The sequence below is a fragment of the Camelus dromedarius genome, chromosome 4 (genome assembly GCF_036321535.1).
Source record: "Camelus dromedarius isolate mCamDro1 chromosome 4, mCamDro1.pat, whole genome shotgun sequence".
In the NCBI taxonomy this organism is placed as follows: domain Eukaryota; kingdom Metazoa; phylum Chordata; class Mammalia; order Artiodactyla; family Camelidae; genus Camelus; species Camelus dromedarius.
Window position 1 is genome coordinate 55071718 of NC_087439.1, and position 8010 is coordinate 55079727.

General features: G+C 41.4%; 1 pseudogene; it reads right to left on the reverse strand.

The window, feature by feature from the left end:
- Positions 1-4285: 4285 nt before the first annotated feature.
- Positions 4286-7704, reverse strand: LOC105099286 (CUB and zona pellucida-like domain-containing protein 1; annotated as a pseudogene).
- Positions 7705-8010: the final 306 nt, after the last annotated feature.

The following is an 8010-nucleotide window of genomic DNA, read 5'->3' on the forward strand; positions in this document are numbered from 1 at the left end:
GCGCCACTCCCACCCCGCCTCCACCCCGGCCCCTGCTCCTGCGCGGGTGCACCTGCCTTACAGATACATCCATCCACACGCACTCACGCAAGCAGACCCATGCACACACGTACACACGCTGCAAACCTGGCAGACCACTTGCTCCCACAGCAGGTCTCTCAGCACCTGGATTGCTGGGAGCACCTAGATTGCACGGAGGTGAGCCGCGGTGAAGCTTTCCCAGGGTGCCCCTCTGCAGGTGGGCTCAGCTCGGGCGGAGGGGTGGTCTCTGCGGAATCCATGTCACCTCTTCCACCACTGCTGTGAGGGAGCGAATGAAGTAAAAGTTTCCATGCTACCTTTAAAAAGATTGCTGGCGCTTTTTTTTCCTCGCTCTTTTAAAAAGTACTTTTCTTCTGGGAACTATATTCAGTGTATTCAATGGCTTGTAGTAACCTGTAATGAAAAAGAATATATGTATATACATATATATATAGAGAGAGATTATCTATCTATCGATCTCTGAATTATGATGCTGTACACTAGAAACTAATACGACAGTGTAAATTTTAAAAAAAAGAAAGGAAAAGAAAAATTAGCACAAATAAAAAAAAACTTTTATTCCTTGGAATTGAATATACTCATAATTGTTCCATCTATTCATTCAATCAGCTTTGAAAAATTAAAGTCTCACATATTTATTGCTGAACCAACCTTTAGTGCAGAAGCATAAAGAAAAAAAATTTTCCCAATAAAATATGCCCATCCATACCAGTGGTGACAATTTTTCAGCTTGATAAAGTAAAATGTTAGTGACCTAACAGCATAAATGTGTAGCCACCAGATGTGCAATTCTTTGCCAGTGTCTCCTCTTCGAGTTGTACCTGACTGTATTGTGAATATTCATTTGAAATCTTTGGGGGAATGAAATGACTCTGCTTTTGTTTCTTGGCCAGAAATCGCTTGATCCTGAAAGTCTTGTGAAAAACTAGAGAAGGAAAGGAGTCAACTGCACACACCACGATGGTGGAGACAGGGAGAGAATCAATCAGTTGCTATTTATTACATGAATATCTCCTGTCAATCCAAAATGTGTCAGACACAGCCCTGCCATCAAGGAATATATTGTCTTTTTTTAGGTGCAGGGTTTGGGTGGGGGGGTGTAATTAGGCTTATTTATTTTAATGGAGGTACTGGGAAATAGAACCCAGGACCTTATGCATGCAAAGCATGCCGTCTATCACTGAGCTGTACCCTCCCCACAAGGAGTATACTCTTGTACAAAGTTAAGAAACATACTATCAGGTCACTAAGTAAACTGGGTAGTTAGCAGGTAGAGACTGCTTAAAGAAACACTGATGAATCTGATCTGAATATAGCATATATCTGGAAACTACCTTCTTAAATACATTTATTTTATAAGCTGAAAATATATAAGTAGTAGGGGGAAAAAACCACCAATGCCTTTTACCTTATCAGCTAGAGGCAGAATTCTTCTTGGAAAGGAAACTATCTCAGTTTAGGAAATGCTTTCACAAATACCTTGGATGAATGCCAGAGCTAAAGGTCACAGCCACCAAGACAACAAACAGGAACGTGGGTGGCAGCAGAAAGGGAAGAGAGAGAGAAGGGAGGCGGCACTGGTGGCTGGCCAGAGAACAGTAACGGTGATGATGACCGCGAGAGTGAGAGTAATGGCCAGCCACTCCATGCCAGGCGTTGTTGTAAGTGTTTGTCATTCGTTCTCTCAGTCAGCCCTCACAACAACCCTATGATTTAGATATTATTACTATTGTCTGTTTCCTGAGGGGGAGGTAATTAGGTTGACTTCATTGATTTCCGCTTGGAGGAGGTATGGGGGATTGAACCCGGGACCCCTTGGGTGCTGAGCATGCACTCTACCATTTGAGCTATAATCTCCCTCCATAGATATTATTTATCATCATTTTACAGAAACCAGAGCCCACTTTTCCAAAATGGCCAAGGCTTTTTAAAACATCAAGAATATCCAACATTTAATTTGTAAGTTAACCTGTCTGTGATACAAATCCCTTTATCTTAAACTGCAGCCAAGTTTTTACTACATACAAATAAATATCTATTGTGAATAATTTTTGTATGTGTATGGAAATTAAAGAAAATCACTGGGTAACACGTCAGGGTGGAAGTGGCACAAAACATGGACACTTACACGGGACGGTGAGATAGTTCCTTAACAAATAATTTGGCAGCAGCAGGAAACTGGAGCCATAGGTGACCATGACCATTAGGTCCTTAGGGATTCATGGAAATCTGTTGGGAAAACATTGGATTTTCTGCAGTTGGTGGAATGGTATTTGATTCTTAAGGGGGCAAATTAACCCTTAGGAACACCTAGTGGAGCCAACATACTCAATAGGGTCCCAAACCCTTGTCCATCTCACCTCCTAAAAAATGTTTTCCTGTATGCCAAGCTCTGTGCTAAATGCTTGAGATACATTATCTTATTTAATCCTCACTAAAACACTGAGTTTTAAGTCAGCCCAACAGCAAAGAGCTGGTAAGTAGCAGAGTTGGATTTGAACCCAAGGATTTCAGGCCCCTGACTTAGTCTAATCTATACCACCAACTCCAGGGCAGTGTCTCTCCTTTTACCACCTACAGCTGAAGGATGACGCTGCAGACTAAATGGTACTAAGGTTCCCTCCCATTATACGTTGACCTGTTTTATATTAGAGAAACACACAGCAATGTTCCATTGGACATAGTGTGTCAATACAAGGAATCACAATTAGAAGTAGATGTCCTCTTTCTCCTCCAATGGACAAGGCTGCAGAAACCTCAACAACCTAAAATAAAGGGGGAAGATAGAAGAGCAAGAAAAGATTGAAATATATAGAAAAGGGGAAATAAAAGAAGGAAGGCAGAGGTGAATGTGAAAGAAGACGATGTGAATAGAGGTAAGAGCATATGCAGAAATGGCAGGGGCCATGCAGGGTTGTAGTTGGGATGCCTACAGCTGCCCAGACCATGCCTGCCTCTACCATTAAATGCTTTTTCCCATATTGCATTTTCATGTGTTTTTGTTGATATTCTACATCAATCCAATGCAGATAATTCTATCTTACAGTAACTCCTGGAATAAATCTGTCCTTAAGTATGCAGCATTGGTCTTAGACAGTTTACATAACAACCTCTTGGAGATAGTTCCTCTTGTGAAGATGCTCTTAAATACCATAGGTTAATATTTGAAAAAGCAACAAAAATTAGGGATGAGTAAATTCTGGCATATTGTAAACTAGCAAAAACTTCAAGTTATTTTTCAGATGTTTCATGTTTAGCAAAATGTATTTTCCAACCAGTATATTTTTCTTAAGTCGATGAATATTGTCAAAAAATTTAATCCATATTTTTTACTAATTTATACTTTATTCACCAATTCTATTTAAAGGGTATTTTTGATACCTAGGAATTTATTTTAGTTTCTTTTCATAGGTCTCTTTAAAACCTACTTTGTCTGGGGAAGGTATAGCTCAAAGTGGATGGTTAGCATGCAGGAGGTCCTAGGTTCAATCCCCAGTACCTCCTCTAAAAATAAATAAACAAACCTAATTACCTCCCCCACAAAAGAAAAAAGAAAAAAAAAAAAAAACTACTTTGTCTGGAAATTGCCCTGCATTACATTAACCTCTTACATATTAGAATTCACTTTGGAACTCTGAACTAAAGAAAGTTATTAATGTTACAAAATGAACCATGCTACTCAACTAAAATAGCAGTTCTTTGAATATACAGTTAAATGAAATGTTGGCAGTTTAGCTAAAAGGAAAAAAATAAAACTGACCAGGAGTCTATTCTTGATCTTTGCTTAACCTAATCTACTAGGGAATGTCACCTTAGAGTCAAGTATCCCGATCCTCTCTGTAGAATGCTGGCTCTTAAGAAGAATGCTTTAAAAAAAATAAATATTGAAATTTTTTTTCAGCTATAGAAGTTTGAGGTTCAACCAGATATGACAGAAGGCCTTGGTGTTGTGCACAAAAAATAAAGGAATCATTACTGAATCAATTTTTGCATTATTACTTAAGCTACTGTATACTCTAGAAAACAGCACATAGAGGAGAATTGTATATGTGCCAAAACATTCAGTGTAAAGTTTTCATGGAAGGAGATTCTTTTTTATTTTTTAATCTTGAATGTGGCTCATGGGTTTTTCCCCCCACTTTTATGGGGGCCACACTATTTTACTCATAATGCATGTAGCCATGAGGTAGCCATCCTCTGACACTCAGGAGAAATGCGTCTCACTTAAGTCTAAACACTTCAGTTAATAGTCCTGCAACTTTTGGTCTTTGTAATCTGTTTTCTGATTCACAAAATGCTTCATGAGGACTGTAGCCACAGTCACAACACTCAGAGCAAGAACCATGAATGAAAACAGACGCAGACTATTCAAAGGTTGAATCTTAGTTTCAATGTATTTGAAACTGAAATTCTGAATTTCCACTTGCACGTCAATCCCTTTTCAGGTGAATGCATCCTATGACGGAATTAGCCTTCCATTTATATGAAGAAATGTCTCTTTTCCTTCTCGAAATACAGCCTGGTTGCAGCGAGACTGATGATCACTACTACATCTGAAAACCTTACTCTGGAGATACAGCCCAGACTTCTCAACAATTTAAAGACACTAAGCTGGACCCTTCCATGGTGTCAAGGTGAGTGATACACCCTACAAGTCTCATCCCAACTACATCCACTCTCGTTTAGGTCACAGGCTGATGCAGAATCAGACAGGAGTGGCACTGCAGGTATCCTGGAACACCACCAAATGTGGATCTGAGGTGCACAGACTGACTTGAACAAAGAGTTTGGTTCAAACCCACCTAACATGGTGACTCCAATATAGGCTTTTCAAATGAATTGGACTCAGAAAAAAAGATTGTTTCTTTTCTTTCTCTTTTAAAGGCTATCTTTCTGGCAACAGTAATTAAAGAATAACTACGCTGAATTTGTCTTGAATGGTGTAAAAGAAAGTGTGAGCACTGTTCAGATCATTGACTTTATGCCTCTCTCTCTAATCTCTAGGTCAAACACGAACACTCCTTGAAAAAAATACTGAGCCAATAAGCCGTAATTCTTAAAATATTTCCTAGTTTTTAAGTCACCTAACTTTTTTTCTATTCAAACTAATAAAATACAGTCTATCTTTTTTTTGCTCTAATTTGTTCATGGGAAATCCCATTACACAGAACCTTTCACAAACTCATTGTCGCATGCCTCTTTTCTCTTCATTTCAGCATCGCAGCTGATTATGTGCCACCTACAGTGCAGACACAAGCTACTATCACAAAGAGGTGGCAAATATACAAAACAGGCTACTATTCAGCAGAGGCTATTTAGTAATACATAACTTACAATATTATTTACTTGTTTCCTCCACAAAGTTACGTGACTATTGCAAACACCATAAACTACGTTCACTTCCAGTCATAAAAGGAGGATTTATTGTGTTTCCTGTTTCAGCTGAGATCTTGTTATGGCTCCCACAGGTAGTGAAAACACAAGAGCATTCTAACTTCCTTCAATCATTGCTCAAACTCGAATGTAGCTAATATGGAAGGAAATAGGAAAAGGCTTTAAGTATGTTGTACCCTCTGGGTGTTTCAGAAACTCTGGATTGTATTTCTAAGTTGATATTTAATCATTCTGTATTTTAAAAATATTAATTGTTATGGCTTTTTTTAAGAAATAAAATCAACTATCTTGTTAAATTCTACATTGTATATTAGACTATATCATCAAATCTGGATTTCCTCAGCTACATTTTAGGTCCTTTCCTCAGCAATGCACACTGGCTTCTTAAAAATAATAAATAATAATAAAAATCATTTTCCCAAGCACCTCAGTCTAAAGTTACAGCTGTATCTGGTTACTCTTTGGATGGGAAATAGGCCAGTTGCTTTTCTTCTTGGCCTCCAAGCCTTGCTCCTGAATCCTTTCCCCACACACTACTCTTATTTCAAAGGGAAACCCCACTGGGAGGCTGGAAGACCTGACTGAGAGAAGGAAGTTATGCTAATTTCCCACCCCAAAGACACCACTGAGCATTTCAAATACTTGCAGTTTAGGAGGGAAAAAAAAGTATTCATTCTAGATCAATGCAAAGTTTGGTCATCACACCTGCAAGTTTTCAGGCTCTGCCATGTCCTCCCCGCTCTCTCTCTCACCAGGGCCTTGCTTGGCCCAAGACACAGCCTTGCTGCTAGAGGAGTGGAGCCAAGCTGAATGGGACCCGCCGTGTCCCCGTGGGAGCCTGGGCCCTGCGCTAATTGAAGACATGGACGGCTGTGTTTCCGGCTGCAGCACAGCCGGGGCTTTACATTTGAAGGAAAAATGGCCCCCAAGGATTTCGGCCGCAACTGCATAGCTTCTCTGACATTCACAAGTACTTTGTCTCTCAAACAAGAAAGATTCCAGAAAAGGGGAGCAGGGACCTCTGGGAAAGGAAACAATTTTTTTAATGTTTACCCATTTGCTGATGTAAAATAACAAGACTCTAACCTTTGTTAGTTGAGGAGTTTCTAAAGGAGAAATCTTTCAAGAAGAAATCTGTCAAGAAGAAATACAGTCCAAATTCAAGCATTCATTTAACAAATATTTTATATACGTCACATGGTACAATTATTCTTAATATTCTCCCCAGCCTTTTTGAAAATCTGATGAACAATATGAAATAATTCAGAAGAAACTCCACACTCCAACCCCTCATAAAGATCAATAATTAGACAGCTATCTCTGAACAAAAACAGCTCTGCAGAGCTCTTGTTACCGAAGTCAGGTTCAGCCACTTGCTGTTCAAAAGCCAATAATCGAGGGGTAAGTGTCAGTAGAAAGGAAAGGTGTTATAATCAGAAAAGCTAGCCATCTGGGGAGGAGGTGGACTTGTGTCCAGAGACCAACTCCAAAGATTCTGCTCAGCCACGACAGTTTTAAAGGGACAGATGGGGGGAAGAATCTCAGTGAATCATTGAAGGAGGAGGTTGGGTTCAGCATCCTTCCCCACTTCATGAAGACTGGCTGACTCTCTCTTCAGAGGTTATCTTGCGTGTGTTCTGTCTGTAGGCTTGCTAAGGGGGCTATGGCGGTTGAGAACTAGTCATTCTTTAACTCCTTCATTCTTCATTCTTACTTCTTTCTATCTAGGAAAAGAATCAACAAGTTTAGGCAAGGCACGGTTTGTAGTGACTTGCTCTGCAGACAAATCCAGATTTCACCACTGAAGAAATTAACACCAGCACCGTTGCCACAGATCCCCTGTGGATTTCACCAGCTTTTGCCCCACAGGAATTTGCATTTGCTGACACCAGCCACCCGAGTCCTTCCCTGCTACCTCCTCCTCACCCATGCCAGAGCCCAGGAACTGCACTGGTGGCCAGCCTCGGCCTTTGTGGCTGTATGAGCACAAGATGCCAGCCTAGACTCCACAGCTGACACCCACCTCCTAGTGTGCACTTGAAAGAGCCCCTATAGCTGTGCATTTGCACACCACTTGCCTGACAGCTGGCAGCAGTGTCCACTGCAGTGTGCACAGAAACAATGCAGCTGCAGAAGCACATCTGACAAGCAGGATCCCTGCAGCTGCTTCTGGGCTTGGACCAGGCCGTGTCTTCTGCCACTGGAAGACACTGCACCATACTGCCTGCAGGTAGCCCCTCCAGCCGTGTGCCTAGCCCAATCCCCCATTATCGGCCTCCTCTGCAGTGCACACACCCACAGGGAGACTGTGCAGCCACAGGAAAGCACATCGACAGCCAGGGCCCCAGCAACTGCCAGTGAGCCCATAGTTTGCCCAACCCTTGCGCCCACCCCGGTCCCCACCACGATGTGTGCCTGCATCTGATCTGAGCTACCACACAAGCCTCTGCATCAGGCCCCAAGAGTAAGCACACTGCCTGCTCTAGCCGCCATTCACTGCCTTCCTGGTGACCAGCTGCTGGACCTAGAGGCATAACAGGACCCCAACAGCCCTTGCAGCTACTGTAGGCCTCC